Source organism: Microtus oregoni, unplaced genomic scaffold (genome assembly GCF_018167655.1).
Source record: "Microtus oregoni isolate MIOR12 unplaced genomic scaffold, Mior012 000035F_ref0000213, whole genome shotgun sequence".
NCBI classification, from domain to species: domain Eukaryota; kingdom Metazoa; phylum Chordata; class Mammalia; order Rodentia; family Cricetidae; genus Microtus; species Microtus oregoni.
In genome coordinates, this window is record NW_024543094.1 from 27,154,382 (window position 1) to 27,174,103 (window position 19,722).

General features: G+C 38.2%; 1 protein-coding gene and 1 pseudogene across 11 annotated transcripts in view; one reads left to right on the forward strand and one right to left on the reverse strand.

Moving 5' to 3' along the window:
- Positions 1–19,722, forward strand: part of Mllt10 (MLLT10 histone lysine methyltransferase DOT1L cofactor) — a 154,827-nt gene that overhangs the window by 57,779 nt on the left and 77,326 nt on the right. The gene's annotated exons all lie outside the window — the stretch shown is intronic.
- Positions 14,283–18,743, reverse strand: LOC121432562 (annotated as a pseudogene).

A 19,722-nucleotide genomic window follows, 5' to 3' on the forward strand; every position in this document is an offset into this window, starting at 1 on the left:
CTAGCGTAGTTGAAATAATTGAGCTCCAGGTAAGTAATAACAGTGCAAGGCGAAAAAAAAGCTCATTATGAGATAAAACTTTGGACAATTTCTATAAATTATGATAATCTGACACTTTTTTTTTTTTTTTTGAGACAGGGTTTCTCTGTGGTTTTGGAGCCTGTCCTGGAACTAGCTCTTGTAGACCAGGCTGGTCTCGAATCTGACACATATTTTTAAAGGAAACAAAGGACATGCTAAATTAATTACAGTGCATGTGATGTTTTAATTTAGCTGCTAATAATTTGGATTGTGAATTAATCACAGCCATTAAATAGTTATAAAATAAAATTTTGCTTTCTAAATTAATCAAGTGCTATTTAAAATGAACAATAGACTTGACTATAGTAAGAATCAATAGGAATGGAAGTATTATTGGTCTTTGGAATCATCTATGTATTTAACAAACCCTCCATTTAAAAAGAGTCTCTGGTGTTAGAAAGGTTTAATAGAACTGACTTTAAGGCCAGGGATGTGGCTTAGCAGTTAAGAGTACTTTCGTAGAGGACCTGAGTTTGGTTCTCAACACCCACCCCATGCATGGTTCATAATTGTAATTCCAGTTTCAGTGGATCCAATGCAACTTTCTGCTTCTGTGGGTACTAGGCACACTCCTGGTATGCATGTAGGTAAGGCATGTATACACATGAAATAAGGTTTATTTTTAAAGTTGTATTTAGTTATTTTTGCATCCAACCTTTCTTCTGCCCTAATCCAATTTGTAGACATTTATTTATGTATTTATAGACCGGCTCTCATCGTGTATCTGAGGCTGGTCTTGAACTAATTATGTAGACTAGATTGGTCCAGAACTTGCCATCCTGCCCCAGCCTCTTGAGAACTAGAATGTCAATTATGTACTACCAGCTTTGGTCAGTTTGAAGGGTTTATGTAACCATTTAAGACTGGTGAAACCATCTTTTCCTATAGAGGCTAAATGGCATGTCTAAAGTCAATAGATTTTTGTAATAGTTAGAGGAAAATGGAATTTTTGGTTTTATGTCCAATTGTTCTTAAGTAAAACAAGCATAGTCAAGAAAAGAGTTGAGAAATTTACAAGATTACCATCTGTGCAACCTGCCACCACATTGGGAATTTTCCAACTTCAGAAAAGATTTACTGCTTTTGCTAAGTGTGGTGGCGCACGCCTTTAATCCCAGCAGTCTAGAGGCAGAGACAGGTGGATCTCAGTGAATTGGAGGCTAACCTGCTCTACAAAGTTGAGTTTCAGGCTATCTATAAATTATTGCTAAAGGCTAAGTTGTAGGTCATGATTCGGGATTTGTTGATTATTTATTACACTGAGACAGTCTTGTATCAAATTTTTTCTAGAGTCTGCCTGCATTAGCGACTGTCTTATAGGTGCACTGTAGCTTAAAGTATGGAGGAATACTTTGAGATGAATTCATAAATGGAAAAAGTATATTGAAAGTGTTTGTCTAGCTTGTTGAACACCAGTTTAGCCATACAGTGTGTTGTTCAGTGAATTCTCATTGTTAACTGGGAGAACTGCTGCTTGCTGCCACTATATGTTGCTTATGCAAGAAAAGATGAAAGTCATAATTTGATGTGTAGTACTGTGCAGTACATGCTGAGCCGCTTATAAAAACTTTTGCACCAGCCTAATTTGTTTTTGGTTTAGTTTTTTTTGTTTGTTTGTTTTATTGAAACAGAATCTCTCTACATAGTTATGACTGTTCTGGAACTCACTATGTATACCATATACCAGGTTGGCTTTGAACTCAGAGGTCTTTTTGCCTTTGCTTCTCAAGTGCTGGGATTAAAAGCATGTAACACCATGCTGAGCTCCATTCTGAAATTTTTTTAAAAAAATATTTATTATGGATACAATATTCTATCTTCATGTATTCTGCAGGCTAGAAGAGGACAACAGACCTCATTACAGATGGTTGTGAGCCACCATATGGTTACTGGGAATCGAACTCGGGTCCTTTGGAAGAGCAGGCAATGCTCTTAACCGCTGAGCCATCTCTCCAGCCCCCTTGAAAACCTTTTTAAAAATATTTATTTATTTATTATATATACAATGTTCTGCCTGTATGCCAGAAAGAAGGCATCAGATCTCATTATAGATAATTGTGAGTCACCATGTGGTTGCTGGGATTGAACTCAGGACCTCTGGAAGAACAGCCAGTGAGTGCTCTTAACCTCTGAGCCATCTTTCCAGCCCCCCATTTTGAAAATCTTAGATTGAATCCTATTCAGTAAAAAATTATCTTTCTTGAAATGTACTCAGTTTCAAGTAGGCTTGCCAGAATCCATATGTCTCTTATTACAGTGAGAAGGGATTATCTCCTGCCCTTGCTTGCAGTCTGCTATTAATAGTTGGCAAGAGGAGGAGGAGCTTTTGCCATTGTAAAACACTTAGAGTAGGTGGAAGTTTCTAGGTGGCAGGCTTAGAATTGACTAGATTTACTTGTTTATAGGGTTGCTCATCTCATAAGAGAACTAGAGTGCTTTCTTCTGTGGCTCAGATGAATAAAATCAAATCCTTGTATTGCTTTTTCTTTTCTGTGTCTCAAGCAGAGCTTTCAGCATGGGGGAGTTACCAGGTAGCCACTTTTTTCTTTAAAAAAAAAATACTTGTGTATATGAGTGCTCTATTTGCATGTATGCCAGCGTGACAGAGGTCATCAGATAGAAGAGGGTATCAGATCCCATTATAGATGACTGAGCTACCATGTGGGTGCTGGAAATTGAACTCTTCTGGAGGAGTAGACAGTACTCTTAACTGCTGAGCCATCTCTCCAGCCCTCCACTTCATTTTTTAAAAAAAACTTGTTTTCTTTTTGGAATCTCATATAGAAGCTGAAGCTTTTTCTTATTGAGAGCTAAGAGAGCAGTATAGTCAAGAGCTGGGATAGCTGTAGTATGCTTGATGAAACTGAAGTGTGAGAAAAGAGGAGACATACTGATTCTAGTTTCAGACTTCATCCTTGGGCAGTGAGCACCAGCCCAAGGATTATATATTTAACTCTTTTCTGTTATTCATAGTGCTGAGAACTGAAACAAGGTCCTCATGATTGCTAGGTAGCTGTGGACTGTACATTGAGTTGTGCTCTTAAGCTTGCTTTTTAATTTTTTTCCCTTCTGAGATAGGGTTTCTCTGTGTAGCCCTGACTGTCCCATGCCTTTATCCTGCCAACCAGCTCCCAAATCATGACAGGGAGACTTATTAATTATGAAAACTTGGCCGGTAGCTTAGGCTTGTTTCTAATTAGTTTTTTTGGTGGGGGGTGGGATTTTTGTTTGTTTGTTGGTTTCGTTTTTGTTTTTTTGAGACAGGGTTTCTGTGCCTTTGGAGCTTGTCATGGAACTCCAGATTGGCCTCGAGACTCACAAGAAAGAGACTCACTGCCTGTCTCTTTCTCCTGAGTGCTGGGATATAAGGCATACACCACCACCGCCTGGCCTAACTAGTTTTTATAACTTAAATTAACCTATCCTCTGTGCCTGGAAATTCTGCCTATCAGCCTTTAGCTCTTTATTAAACTAATCAGAGTGACATATCTTCCTTTACACAGTGTAATCAGATATCTCAACAGCTGTCCTGGAACTCAGATCTTCCTGCGTGCTGGGATCAAAAGTGTGCACCACCACCACCTAGCTCAAAAAAAAAAATATTTTTTGATATAGGGTTGCACTCTATAAGCCAAGCTGACTAGGAAAACTCGTGGCTGTCCTCTTACTTCAGTCTCCTAAAAGCTACAGTCATTATTATAGGCATGAAGCACAGATCCTTACTTCTTTTTAACTTAGGGCTTTTTTCTTTTTCATTTATTCCTTTTATTAAAAATAGATTATTTTCACAAATAATGTATCCTGATTATAGTTTCACCTTCCTCTACACCTCCCAGTTTCTCCCCATATTCCCTCCCCTCTGGATCCACTCCCCTTCTGTCTCTCATTAGAAAACAACAGGCTTCTAAGAGATACCACCAAACATGACAACATACAACATAATAAAATAATGGAGCACAAGCAGTCAATGAACATGACAACCCAACAGGAGGAAGAATCCCAACAGCAAGCACAAGAGTCAGAGACCCACTCTTTCTCACAGTTAGGAGTCTCATAAAATGACTAAGCTAATAATAACTAGCTATATCATATACACAGAGGGTATACGTACATAGGTACGTACGTATATACATACATCATATCTATATATGTATGCATATGTGTGCAGAGGCGCCTTCCTTGATCACTATCCACCTTATTTTTTGAGACAGGATCTCTCACTGAACCTGGAGCTGTTGGATTTGGCTAGCCTGGCTGGCCGATAAGCTCCAGGGAGCTGCCTGTCTCCACCCACCAGTGCTGTTTTACAGATGTACACCTCCATGCCTGACTAGTACGTGGGTGCTGGAGATCCAAACTCAGGGCCTCTTGCTTAAGACTAATTCATCTTCCCAACCCTGGAATATAAGTTTTTAAGGTATATAGTAATGATTTTATGAATTTCATTGATATATGTTGTAATGTGTTACATTTTTTGTCTTTTGTAAATTTGCGTCTTGTGTTTTTGTCTTTGGATAGTTTGACTAAGGGTTTGTCCATCCTCTTTTCAAAGATCAATTCTGTCATGGAGTTTTTGTATTGTGTTTTTAATTTTTATTAATTTTTTTCCTGAATAAGTTTTCTATGCATGTGCATTTGTGCCTAATAGAGATCTTAAGTTGATGTCAAGTATTTTCCTCAGTTTTTTTCCACTTTTTTTTTTTTTTTTTTTTTTTGAGACGAGGGTCTCATAGTAAGCTTTGAGCTCACAGGTTTGGCCAGACTGACTGGCTGGTAAATCCCAGGGATCTTCCTTCCTGTCTCGCCCAGTGCTGGGATTTCAGGCGCTTTTAGATGGGTGCTGGGGATTAAGTCGGGGCCTCATTCTTTAAGGGAATAGAGTCAGCCCTTGATTCTAGTTAATTCTCTTTGTTTTGATTATGGCTTGGGATTTTCTTGTTTCTCTAAAGTCCTAAGGTACACCTGATGCTACTTGAGATACTGTTTTTTAATATAAATACTAGGACTGTAACTTCCCTCTTAGGACTGCTTTCATTGTATCTGGTAGACTTTGATAAGCAGTGTTTTAATTTTAATTTACTTAAAGTTTTTTTAAAAAATTTTTTTCTTATTGATTTCCTTAAGGATCAATTCAGTAGTATGTCATTTCTGCACCAAGAGTTTGTGCAGGTTTTTTTTTTTTTTGTGGTTTCTCTTGCTGTTCATTTCTAATTTTGCCCACTTTATTGAAATAGAATATAAGAAGTGATTCAGATTCCTATATTTATTGTCACTTTTTGTCCTATTATGATATCTTAAAGAAAAATTCCATGGGCTGCTATGTAGAATGTATACTTTGCAGTGTTTGGTTAGAATGTTGATATTTATGAGGTCCTTTTGATCTGTGATGTCATTGACGAATGAGAATGAGATATTGAAGTTACTATTTCTATATGAGGTCTGTTTTATGAAATAGCTGGTGCATTTGTGCTGCTGTTTATCCAGACAGGGTCTTGCCATGTAGCACAGGCTTATCTCAAACTTGAGATTCTCCTGCCTCATTTTGAATGTTTCAGTTAATTATAGATTTGTACCATCAGGCTTCGTTGCTGTTTTAACTTCTGCTCTTTGCTGTCTCTTCCTTCTCAGACTGTGTGCTTTTCTTCTCTCTCTTTCATTTGAGATAAACTTTCCTCAAACTTGAGGAGATCCACCTGCTTCAGCAATGAGAGTGCTTGGGGATACAAGGTTCTTGTCCACTTCTGGTTCATGTAGTCTAAAATTCTATGTAAACTTTTTTGTGAACTATTAACTACACCGTACTACTTTTGTATGAGTTGCAATAAAAGGACATTTTAAATGTAAATTCAGGGGCTGGAGAGATGGCTCACTGGTTAAGAGCATTGCCTGCTCTTCCAAAGGTCCTGAGTTCAATTCCCAGCAACCACATGGTGGCTCACAACCATCTGTAATGAGATCTGATGCCCTCTTCTGGCCTGCAGGCAGACACACAAACAGAATATTGCATACATAATAAATAAATATTAAAAAAAATAAATAAATGTAAATTCAGTACTGTTATCAAAATAACTATTGTTAAAGATTCTAATTTGTCAGAAATACTCTGAAAATTTAAACATTAGGTTTTTTTCAGGGGTGGTGTTGGAGGGAGCACATGCCATACATATTCTGTGGAGTTCAGAGGGCAGCTTGTTGGAGCTGCTTCTCTCTCTCCTTTTTTGGTATTCGAGATAGGGTTTCTCTCCGTAGTCCTTGCTGTCCTGGAACTCCTTCTATGGACCAGGCTGGCTTCGAACTTAGAGATTTGCCTTCCAAGTGCTGGGATTAAAGGTTTGCACCACCACTGCCCAGCATGTTGCTTCTCTCTTACTACCATGTAGGTCTGGGTGGTAAACTGCAGTATTTAGACTTGATTGTACCAGCTTGCTGTCCTTAATTTTTTTTTTTTTTAAGACAGACCCTTACTGTGTAACCCTGTCTGGCCTGGAATTCTCAGCTTCTGTCTCTATCCCCCAAGTTCTGGGTTTAGACACATGCACCACTAAACCCAGCATAATGTTGTTGTTATTATTATTTTTTTGGATTTTCGAGACAGGGTTTTTCCGTAGCTTTTTGGTTCCTGTCCTGGAACTAGCTCTTGTAGACCAGGCTGGCCTCGAACTCACAGAGATCCACCTGCCTCTGCCTCCCGAGTGCTGGGATTAAAGGCGTGCGCCACCACCGCCCCGCTATTATTTTTTTTAAATTTATTTATTTATTAAAGATTTCTGCCTCCTCCCCGCCACCGCCTCCATTTCCCTCCCCCTCCCCCATCAAGTCCCCCTCCCTCATCAGCTTGAAGAGCAATCAGGGTTCCCTGACCTGTGGGAAGTCCAAGGACCACCCACCTCCATCCAGGTCTAGTAAGGTGAGCATCCAAACTGCCTAGGCTCCCCCAAAGCCAGTACGTGCAGTAGGACCAAAAACCCATTGCCATTGTTCTTGAGTTCTCAGTAGTCCTCATTGTCCGCTATGTTCAGCAAGTCCAGTTTTATCCCATGCTTTTTCAGACCCAGGCCAGCTGGCCTTAGTTGGTTCCTGATAGAACATCCCCATTGTCACAGTGTGTGGGTGCACCCCTCGCGGTCCTGAGTTTCTTGCTCGTGCTCTCTCTCCTTCTGCTCCTGATTTGGAGCTTGAGATTTCAGTCCGGTGCTCCAATGTAAGTCTCTGTCTCTGTCTCCTTTCATCGCCTGATGAAGGTTAATATTCAGGAGGATGCCTATATGTTTGTCTTTGGATTCACCTTCTTATTTAGCTTCTCTAGGATCGCGAATTATAGGCTCAATGTCCTTTATTTATGGCTAGAAACCAAATATGAGTGAGTACATCCCATGTTCCTCTTTTTGGGTCTGGTTTACCTCACTCAGGATAGTGTTTTCTATTTCCATCCATTTGTATGCAAAATTCAAGAAGTCCTTGTTTTTTACTGCTGAGTAGTACTCTAATATGTATATATTCCATACTTTCTTCATCCATTTTTCCATTGAAGGGCATCTAGGTTGTTTCCAGGTTCTGGCTATTACAAACAATGCTGCTATGAACATAGTTGAGCATATACTTTTGTTGTATGATAGGACCTCTCTTGGGTATATTCCCAAGAGTGGTATTGCTGGGTCCAGGAGTAGGTTGATCCCGAATTTCCTGAGAAACCGCCACACTGCTTTCCAAAAGTGGTTGCACAAGTTTGCATTCCCACCAGCAATGGATGACTGTACCCCTTTCTCCACAACCTCTCCAGCAAAGGCTATCATTGGTGTTTTTTATTTTAGCCATTCTGACAGGTGTAAGATGGTATCTTAAAGTTGTCTTGATTTGCATTTCCCTGATGGCTAAGGAAGTTGAGCATGACCTTAAGTGTCTTTTGGCCATTTCAACTTCTTCTGTTGAGAATTCTCTGTTCAACTCAATGCTCCATTTTATAATTGGGTTGATTAGCCTTTTATGGTCTAGTTTCTTGAGTTCTTTATATATTTTGGAGATCAGACCTTTGTCAGTTGCGGGGTTGGTGAAGATCTTCTCCCAGTAAATGGGTTGCCTTTTCGTCTTAGTGACTGTGTCTTTTGCTTTACAGAAGCTTCTCAGTCTCAGGAGGTCCCATTTATTCAATGCAGCATAATGTTAAAATACGAATGTCTTTCATAGCAATAGGGGAAACTTAAAAACAAAAATTAAATCTTGGTCCTGGATCTAACCCATGTTCATGATGGATATATAATGCGTTCTCAGATCTAGTCAGTGTTTGGAGTATTTGAATTTACCCCCCCCCAATCCTTCTGTGACCTTGACACTCATGAAAAATCGCCTACTGCTTTAGATTTTCTGTGGCTCTATTTCTGAACAGTCTTCCCCCCCCCCCCAAGGGTGAGTATAGAGTTTATTCAGTGGGTTATGGAAAGAAAGGGAAGGGGGAGAGAGGGAGGGAGAAAGAAGCCTATTTCTGAAGTCTTAACAGTGTATTCTTTTTGGCATATACCGTTGGTGAGAGGCAGATACTTTATCAGTTATATTCCTAGTCCCTTTTATATTAGTCAGGATTCTCTAAATTATCAGAATGCAGTATAATATGCATGTATACACACATACATACTTATGTATGAGTGGCTATATTTGTTATATATTAACTTATATATATAATATATTAAGAATGTCTATAGGCTGGATCCTCTTATCTGTTAGTCTGTATTATTTATTTATAGCATGACATTAAAATTTATTGGCTTAAAACTATAATAAAAATTTATGGTCTTCTACCTATATATTGGACAATAATTGGAGTTTAGCAGCTAGTTTTAGCTCAGGGTCTCTTATTCAGTTTCTTTAAAGATGGCTTAAGATGTGGTTGGGGGTGGGGGCTGGAGAGATGGCTGAGCCATTGGGAGCACTGCCTGTTCTTCCAGAGGACCTGGATTCAATTCCCAGCACCTCCAGGGGCGTTCAGAACTGTTTGTAACTCCAGTTTCAGGGGACCTGACACCCTCACACAGACATACATGCAGGTAAAACACCAACACACATCAAATAAATACATAAATTGTTTAAAATTATTTATTTAAAATTGGGTTTTGAGGAGTGCGGAAGAAATCAGGGAGTAGGCTAACAATTCTTTTGAAGGATTGAGTGAAGGTGGGAGAACATTTTCCAAAATGCCTTACTCATGTGGTTTCACACTGGTATTAGTTGAAATTTTTGCAAAATGGATCATGGTATCTTAGGGCTACCTGAGTATCGCGACAGTGACAACTAGTCTTTCCAGTATGAACGACAGAAGAGAGAAAAGCAATCTGTCTCAACACTACTACTTTTTTCTGGAGTGGTTGTGGCAAAACAATATGTGATTTGCTTTTTGTTTGTTCAGACTGTATTAATGGAATATTATCATACTCCTTTGAGGGAGGCTTGTGACAGGATTTCTCTGTGTAACAGCCCTGGCTGTCCTGGAATTCACTATGTAGACCAGGCTGGCCCAGATTGTTTTCTTAATTTTTTTTTTAAAGATTCATTTATTTTGTGTATGAGTACTCTATCTGAATGTATGACTTTATGCCAGAAGAGGGCATCAGATCCCATTATAGATTGTTGTGAACCACCATGTGGTTGCTGAGAATTGAACTAAGGACCACTGGAAGAGCAGCCAGTGCTCTTAACTCCTGAACCATCTCTCCAGCCCCCCAGGCTAGTGTTGAACTCACAGAGATCTACCTGCCTCAGCCTCTGCAGTACTGGGATTAAAGGCATGTACCACCACTGGCTGGCTCTCTCCATTTTTGCATTATATATCTGTTGACTCCGTAGATCAGTGTTGGTCAATGAATGGGAGACATTACCTAGGGGTAAAGGTCTTTGGAGAATGATGGTTAATTTTAATAGTCAGCTTAGCACAACCTAGAATCACCTGAGAAGGGAGTCTCAATGAAGGATTGTCTAGATCATGTTTTTGTGGAGGGAATTGTCTTGATTGCATTAATTGAGTAGGAAGAATTACCCATTGCTGGATACATAGTTCCATGGACACTGGGTCCAGCTTTAATTAGAGTGGAGAAGTGCCTTTTTCATGGGTGTGTTTATTGTTCTTTCCTTCTGACTGTGGCTGTAATATGATCATCTCTCAAATTTCTGCTTTTGAAATTATGATGACAAAGGTATTTTTGTAATACTTTTCTTTCCATATCTATTTCTTGGCATTCTACTGTTAAGTCTTCTTTTCCTTCAATAATGAAGAAGGGAGGAATCTACAGAAGTAACTAGGGAGTGGAGTGGATTAAGCAATGCAAGGAGAAATAAATGTCCTTTGGATTTAGCAGCTCTTGCGGATTTTTAAGGTAGTGGTTGGAGCAAAAACTCAATGAAGGTTTTAGCCTGAACACCAGGGTATAGTGAGAGTACTGAATTCTTTTAAGAGTCTTTTATATGGACCTGGAGAGGTAGCTCAACAGTTAGGAATACAGGCTATTCTAGAGGACCAAAGTTCAATTCCCAGCACTATATTCCAGTTTTAGGGAATCTGCCCCCTCTTCTGGCTTCCATGGGAAGCATTCATCTGGTACACAGACACATATACAGGCAAAAACATCAACATATGTAAAAGAATAACAATAAGTAAACCTTAAAACTTTTTTTTAAGGATTAAAAAAATTAAATCTTGAGGCATTGGCCGATCTCCATGTTTGAGGCCAGCCTGATTTAGGTCTACAGAGCAAGAGTTCCTTGGTAGTCACTATTACACAGTAAAACCCACCTTGAAAAATAATCTTATTTTAAGAACTTAGATATGAAAAAAAGTGTATGTATAAAGAACATACTATTTTTGCTCTAATTTGGTTCAGAAAGAAGTAAAGAAACATGAAGGTAAATGATTTTATTGAAGATAATGCTATGTAGAGTGGCTATAAGGAAGAGTGTTTATTATTAGAGAGTTGAAGTGTGGAGAAAGTAGGGAAGGGGAAACAGGTTTAATAAAAATACTGGCGCCTAAGGGCCAAGAAGATTTCATGAACTCCAACTGAGCATAATAAGAGGTTATAGAGTATAAGTTATAGTTGGTGGCACATGCTTTTAATTCTAGCAGAGGTAGGCCCACCTGGTCTACATACTGAGTTCCAGGACAGTCAGTGTTATGTAGAGAGATTTTTGTCTGGGAACCCCCTCCATTAAAATAGAGTATTGTCATTTAGTATTTCCTTGGTTCATTTTGGGTAGTAGCAGTATCTCTAGGGTGTTGGAACATGAGTCTCCATGGGCTATCTAATTTTTACAGACATCTTAGACTCATGAGGGACTCTGACTTCCTTTCTTCCTGATGATCTTATCCAGGTTATTTATGTAGCAGTTTTTGAAAATGGAAGCTCAGTTATTCCGAGCAAAGGGCAGATTTGCATATAGCTATGGAAAATAAAAAGATAATACCACTTTTTCTAGTAATTGACAGGCATACATACTGCACAAAATTGGACTCCTTACAAGGTTCTTCTCTCATAATGTAATACATTCCACTTAGTGATGACAAATATAATATGGACCTCTTCATGATACCTTGTCATCATTGGGGCTTGGACCATCAGCACAGTGTAGTCTATTTCTGGTGTAGTGAGTAATAAACTCTTCTCTGTCAGTTTGGGAGCATTATGTTCTCTCCTGGCATCCACAATACTACAGTGGGTACCTTGTTAGCATGTTCGCAGAGGCAGTGCTGGGTTTCATATTGGCTGCTCTCAGTGCTTTCTGATAGGTGTGGACTCTGGAGGAATTTCTGATTGCTTCCTTTCCCCTCATACTTACTGTATATCTAGTAGTTCTTTTCACCTTATATGATTATATTTAGACATTCATTGTAATACTTGAACAGTTGAGTTTGTTGTGCTCTGTGATTGTTGATTTTGCTATCTAGTTACTTTTTGCGGTGTTTATAGAGATTGCTGCTAATGGTCTTTTTTTTGTGTTTATGTTTTGTTTTCTTTCTCATTACTTTAAATGGGTTTGAAACTATTGGTTTCTCTCTCTCTCTCTCTCTCTCTCTCTCTCTCTCTCTCTGAGAGAGAGAGAGAGAGAGAGAGAGAGAGAGGAGACAGATCCTCATTCTATAGTTTAGAATGTCCTTGAATTTACTGTGTAGCTAAAGGGTGTTAGACTCATGATCAAGTTTGAGCCTTCTGAAACCTGGGATTATAATCTGGTGCAAGAGATTTTTTTTTCCATTTAAAGTAGGCAATAACAGAAACAGATCAATGTGTTTTAGTTGTGCCTTTTCCATTAAGTAGAGATCCAAATGCTTTACTCTCAAATATGGGAATCAAATGGACACTGAGATTGAGCTCAACTATTAACATTTTAAAAATATGTATTTTTACTTTGTATAAATATTTTTATGTATGTGTATGTGCACGCTCTGTGCTCATGAAGACCAGAAGAAAGAATTGGATCTTCTATAACTAATGTTGTATTCTTTATATGTTTACTCATAGAATCCTTGAGATAATTTAGACTTGGCAGAAAATAGAGTTGAATTACATTTACAAATAGTAGGATAGAGTTGAATTTGAATCTAGTTTGTCTCTTTAATCTTCTCTTAACCACTGTATTATGCTTCTTAAGTATGCCAGTGTGAGTTAGAGTAGTAACAGTTTTTTTTCTTAATGTGTGAGGGTTTTAGCTTACGTGTGTATGTATACTACTTTAATGCACTGTTTGTAGAGGCCAGAAGACAGTGTCAGATCCCCTGGAGCTGGAGTGACAGACGGTTGTGAGCTACTATGTGTGTGCTAGAAACAGAACCTGAGCCCTCCACAAGAGCAACAAGTGATTTTTAACTGCTAAGTCATTACTCCGGCTCCCAGAGAAGTAATGGAGTTTATAGTGAGCTTATTTGATGTGAATTGAAAGGTCTGGAAAATGAGATACTTATAGAATGAGATATTTTTGGAGTTGCAGAGCAATGGAAAAGGTGCATGCTAGGTCATGGATGGTTCTGGATATTATTAGAAAAGTGATAGTATAAATATAAATAGGGCTATCAGAAACACTAACTGCAACTATGTGGACTTGAGTATGCATTTTATTTAAAGAGCTGATGAGTCTGATTTCAGTAACATTGGGTAGTGAGATGGTAAACATTTGGAAGGCATTTGGAGTTCAGGATAGTTAGGCTCTTTCTTATAATGAAATAATTACTTTCTTTAATTCATAAAAGATGGGAAATTATTTCAGTAGAGAAGAAGTTAGAATAATACCAGATAACTTGAGTGTTGAGGCCTTGCTTAGGAGACATAACGAAGATAGTGAACATAAAAGAAGACAATTTTTTGGAATATATTATCTTGAAACAGGTTATGGTCTTTAAAAAAATTAACACACAAACACACATAAAATATAAATGTTTGTTTCAGTTATTTTTTTGTCAAATGATAATTGTCTTCAGTCTTAATTTTGCTCTTTGACTTGAACTCTAGTTCAACATTTAACCCAGTTTTGCCTTTCCTCCCCTTTACTTAACTGACTTAATGTTAGGTATCTTGGGCTAGAGTCATAAGGTCTTTATGATCTCCATGACAGTTTCAGAAAGAAGTCAGCAGCTTCTGGGTCCTTTCAAAGAAAGGAGTCCACAGCCATGCAGGGAGGCAAAATGTTTAAAACCTCTGTTGGACACCTGGGCAGAGGATCTATTTGCTAAGTCATGGAAACTTAGAGCCCAAAGGCAAAAGGAGGACTGTGAGTTTTTATAGGTAAAAGTTTGGTTAAAGGCTGTTACATTTCAGTAGGAAAGAATACCCTTTGCCGCTTTTGTGTAAAGTTATACAATTATCCAAGTCTTGGTAAACTTTTCTTTTAGTAAAGCACCATATAATAAATTTTTTTTTATGTTGCAGGCTATATATAGCCACCTCTTCTGATCATGTTTCTCCTGCTTCCTCTCTTCTATTCCTTTTCCTTTCTTCTCTGACCCCTTCCTTCAAGCCCCTTAGCAATAAACAGCCTCTCTATTTTTGAATAGGTGTGAACATGTTGCTGTCAGTTTCTTTTAGAGACATGGAAACCTCATCTCTCCCCCCCCCCCAGCACTAGGGCTTCATGCGCACTGAGTAAGTGCTCTACCATTTTGCTACAGCCCCCAATTTTTTCTTTCCTTTTTTAAAAATTAGATTAACTTATTTTATTATTACTTTTATTTAACAATCTAAGAAGTTTACAGCCATCAGCAGTTTCAGTGCATTTTCAGGTGCAGTTGGGAATCTCAGTGGATGGAGCTGTTATAGTGGACCTTGTAGGTAAAACTACATTGCATACTTTGAATAGCACGTGTGAAGGGATCTCTCAAAAATTGACCTTATTGTTTGATTCTCAGCAAACTGACCTGGTTCACTCAACATGACCTTTATTGTTTCTGATGTTAGCGTTATTCTCTTTTTACAAGAAATTTATGACCTCTAGAAGATGGTAATTTGATTGATATACATGGTGTTAGGGCCTTCACATAGGTTTTTTTTGTTTGTTTGTTTTGTTTTTTGTTTTGTTTTTTCCTTTTCCACTTACTGTTTTCTCACAAATTCTTCTTTGATCCCACAAGGATCAAGGTTCCTGGTCACAGGAAGGGAGTTACTTTCCTTTGGTCACAACTATTTTCTGCAATGCTTGGGTGATTAGTACCTCCTTAGTTTCCTTTTTTAAAGCAGCCGAGGTTTCATAACTGTTACTTCTAGTCAGTGAATGAAAGCTGAATGCCAAGTTGTTGAGGAAGTCTTCCCTCCCTCCCTTCTCTCCAGAGAGGGCTGACAATAAGAGTTCCACCTAGACAGCTCTTTAAATGTCCTTCCTGGTACTCTGCCTGTGATCCTTTTCTCAGTTCCATTTGTTTGTTATAGAAGTCATTGATTGCTTTATGGGTATACAATTTTTCATTTATGTTTGCTACTCCATAGATTTCCTTTAAAATCACATATTAGCCTATGAGACTGTCTTAGTTTCTATTTCAGTGACAAAACTCTATGACTAAAAGCAACTTGGAGATGAAAGTTTATTTCATTTTACAACTTTCAGGTCACTAAGAGAAGCCAGGGAAGGAGGCAGAAACTGAAGCAGAAGCCTTGGAGAAACACTGCTTGTTGGATTGATTTCCCCCTGGCTTGCTCAAGTTAACTTTCTTTTTATACCCTCAGGACCACCTGCCCAGGGTTGGTATCACCCAAAATGGGCTAGGCACCTCCACATCAATCACTAATCGGGAAATACCCCCACAGACTTGCACAAAGGCCAATATGGATATAGGAGTTTTCTCAATCGAGTTTCTTCTTGAGTAACTATAGCTTGAATAAGTTGAGAAAAAAACCTAACCAGGACAGAAGATCTAGTGCTAATATTACACTTTTATCACCAAACCTACCCAAAAGTCTAGGGTACAGGAAATCTCTGACTCAGAGCTGATTATTTTATTATAGCAATACAATAGCCAGAGTATTAGTATTTTCTGTATCATTCTTTAAGCCCAGTTCTCATGATACAGTGCAGAGGATCAGATGCAGAGGACAGATAGTATTCCTACTATCTGTCACAGTAAAGGAGAAGACCCTGGGCTTAAGACATCTGTGTGTGTGTGTGTGTGTGTGTGCGCGCGCGCGTGCGCACGCGCGTGCGCACATATATGCATTTGTATGCGTATGTACATACATACATGATGCACACACTTAACACACAAATGCATAGATGCTCTTTTCTTCTTTATACTATTCTGACTTTTGAGGCAACCTTGAAAAGTTAGTCTAAAAAAAATGGTTGTTTTACTTGAAAATAGTAAACTGAGTGAAATGGCCACATCTGAATAAGAAACCAGGAACTGAGTTTATTTAATAACTGGTTATTCAGAAATAAGATATTTAGGTAAAGTATTTTCCATACATTATAATGAGAAAATTATGAGTGGCTTTATACACTGTTTACATTGTATTTACAGCCAAACATTAAATGTAGCCCTGCTTGTATTGGAATTCACTTTGCAGACCAGGCTGGCCAGGAATTTACAGAGATCCGCCTGCCTCTGCCTCCCAAGTGCTGGGATTAAAGGCCTGTGTAAGTATTGGCTATCCAAAATGGCACTTTGTGTTTATTTTCTTCAGAGCGATCAGTCTGCCTCTTCTCTTCCTTCCCTCCTTTACAATTCTAGTGGATATCCTAGTTTGCTTTCTGTTGTTGTGATAAACACTGACCAAACCTAGTTTTAGACCAAACTGGCTTTGAACTCACAGAGATCCTCCTACCTCTGCTGTCTCCTAAGTGCTGGGATTAAAGGTGTGCGCCACCACACTTGGTGAAGCTGGACAATTTCAGTGGTGCAAGAAAAAGACATGAATTTGGTGAATAAATGGTTATTTGTATAATGCATTTTGGGGGTTTGAGACAGGTTCAAGTTTACCTCAAACTGCCTGTGTGGTTGAGGATGACCTTGAACTCCAAATCCTTTTGACTAAGTGTAAGATTATAGGCTTGCACTATACTTCTCTAGCCTATTCTTGAAGCCATGAGTGATTATAGAAAATTAAATAGGGTAGAACATTTAAAAAGTGTTTCTACTTATCTTCCACTAATCCAAAATAGTCTTCATTACTAGTGGTATCCTAGATTTTTTTCCCCGGTGAATACACAAATAAAAAGAATGGTTGGATAGTTGAAAATTATTTTGTTAAGTGGGTGTGAAATAGATTTTGATTTTCAAATAAAAATTTCAGCCCCACCTAACCTTTCTTCTGCCTTGCTATTGGCTGTTCAGCTCTGTATTAGAAAAATGAGGTGCTTTAAACAGGCAAAGTAACACTTCACTGAGTTAACATACAATAATGCAATACATGTTTGCATCATTAAAATAAATGTTCCACAGCATAAACAAAAGTAACACACCTTATAATTATATTCTACAACATATATTGGAAGAATATAGTCAATTAGGGGCTGGAGAGATGGCTCAGAGGTTAAGAACACTGGCTCTTCTACTAAAGGTCCTGAGTTCAATTCCCAGCAACCACATGATGGCTCACACCATCTGTAATGAGATCTAGTGTCCTCTTCTGACCTGCAGGCATACATGCAGGCAGGAAACTAAATATAATAAACAAATAGTCTTTAAAAAAAAGAATATAGTAAATTAATATAGAAATGACTTAACATGGCCCTGCTTCCCCCCCCCCCCCCCAAAAAAAAAGCCACACAAAGAACCTCTTTATACAGAAAATTGCAGTATAGTTCATCTAGGCCAGAATTATTTGTACCTTATAAGTTAATGTAATCAAACACATTTTAGTATCCATACATAACAATTCCTAATTTCGCTGTTGTGCTTTCTTTGGCTTGTGATTTGGTTGTATTATTCTTGCCTTTTTCTTAGTTATTTACTGTTCCTTGATAAAGTACGCCAAACTTTTATTCATGTCATGTCAGCTGGGTTTATTCTTGGGCCTGTAGAAACTGCTGGCTGATTTGATGCTTGTTATTGGTTTTCAAGGTACCTCAGTTCTTTCACGTATCTTACTATTCACGTGACCTTTCTAGCTGCTTTCTGCAAGACCATCAAGTGTGTTATTTTTAATATTTACTTATTTTTTCTGTAAATTAATATTTTCCTTGCATGTGTGTCTGTGTGAGGGTGTTGGTAACCCTGGAACTGGTGTTACAGACAGCCGTGAACTGCCATGTGGGTCCTGGAAATTGAACCTGGGTACTCAGGAAGAGCAACTCTGACCCATTTCTTTCTTCCTGTACCAAGCATTTTTTTTAATGATTTATTTATTAGCAGGGCAGTGGTGGCACACACCTTTAATCCCAGCACTCGGGAGGCAGAGGCAGGCGGATGGTGAGTTCGAGGCCATCCTGGTTTACAAAAGCTAGTTCTAGGACAGGCTCTAAAACTACAGCAAAACCGTGTCTCGAAAAACCAAACCAAACCAAAACAAAACAAAACAAAATTATTATATATACAGTGTTTTACCTGCATGCATGCCTGAAGGCCAGAAGATAGTATCAGATCTCATTACAGAAGGTTGTGAACTGAGGACCTCAGGAAGAACATTAATCCCTGAGCCATTTCTCCAGCCTTGGGGCAATGTAGATTACTTCAGTAGTAGAGGTGGAAGCTATGCAAAGCTTCTTAAAGTTCCTTTTTCCTAGATTTAAATACCACATCCTGTCTATTGCAGTGAGTCACAAGGCTAACTCGGGGTTGGAGGAGAGAATACTTTTTTGTTGTAATAAGAGCGGCGGTGCTCTGTTGTAAGGAGCGGTGGGTTGTGTTCCTGCCGCCCCAGCTCCCGCACGTCTAGCTCTATCCAAAATAATTACGCGGAAACTGTATTCTTTTAATCACTGCTTGGCCCATTAGTTTTAACCTCTTATTGGCTAGCTCTTACATATTGATCTAACCCATTTCTAATATTCTGTGTAGCTCACAAGGTGGCTTACCAGGGAAGATCTTAAACTGCGGCTGTGTCGGGTGGGAGAATCATGGCGACTCTGTGACTCGGCTTCTTTCTCCCAGCATTCTGTTCTGTCTACTCCGACTACCTAATTTTCTGTCCTATCAGGCCAAACAGTTTTCTTTATTAGTTAACCAATGAAAGCAACAGATAAGATACAAGACCCACCTCCATCACTTTTTGATAGAACAATGGTGTTCAATTGCCAAAAATGGAAGTATCACTGTTTTGGAGTAATCAATTAAAAGAAGTATAAAAAAGTTTCTTCTAAAATTTGAATGAAAGGTTTTATTCTGTTTACATTTTTTTGTTTCACTGTATTTATACTACAGCCAGAAACAGTAGTTGTTTTTAGAATGTTGTATTAAGAACTGTATCCTTAATTTTTATGTGTTTTGTTCTGCTCGAATATAATAATGCTTTTTAGGACAGGGAAAGGAAACTTATTCTTCCTGCCTTGAACAAGTAATGTGGTTTAATGGGTTAAGTTTTTATGCATTGTGGGAAATAGATAGATTCAATTAACTGAATAGAGAACATTTTCGTAGAAAACCTTTGATAGTAAACAAAGTTGGGATCTTATTATGTAATTTCTTATTTAACCACGTTTTTTTTTTTTTGTATTGAGGTGTGGATTGTTCTAGTGCTTCAGTTATATTAGTATAACCTTGCCTTGCCCTCCCCCTTTGTTGTTTTTGTTTTGCTTTTGGTTGTTATTAGAAACTGAGGAAACAATTTCTTTGCTCGAGTTCCTTTGTCCTAATGTCTAGTTACTGGACGTTCAGTCCATGGAGGTGCTCATAAAGAGTCACAGCATTGAGGTGGTTCAGGTAGGGTATTTCTCATTTTAGGTCTTACACAGGAGCCACTTCTTTTCAAAACAATGAAAGCCCAAAGAATTAATTATGTGTGTGTGCTATGTGAAGTGTCCTGTAGATCTTAAAGTACTATTTATAAAAACTATATTTTTAGGAAGGAAAAAAATCTATTTTTGCTAGATATAAATATAGCAAATAGAGACAGCCTTTAGTTATTCATTGCTATTACTTAGGTTGGACAAAGATAAGGAAGGGCCATTTTAAAATAATTTTTATACATAATTGAAAAAATGGGTGATTTTTTTTTAACAAAGGTTATAAAAGAATATTACATA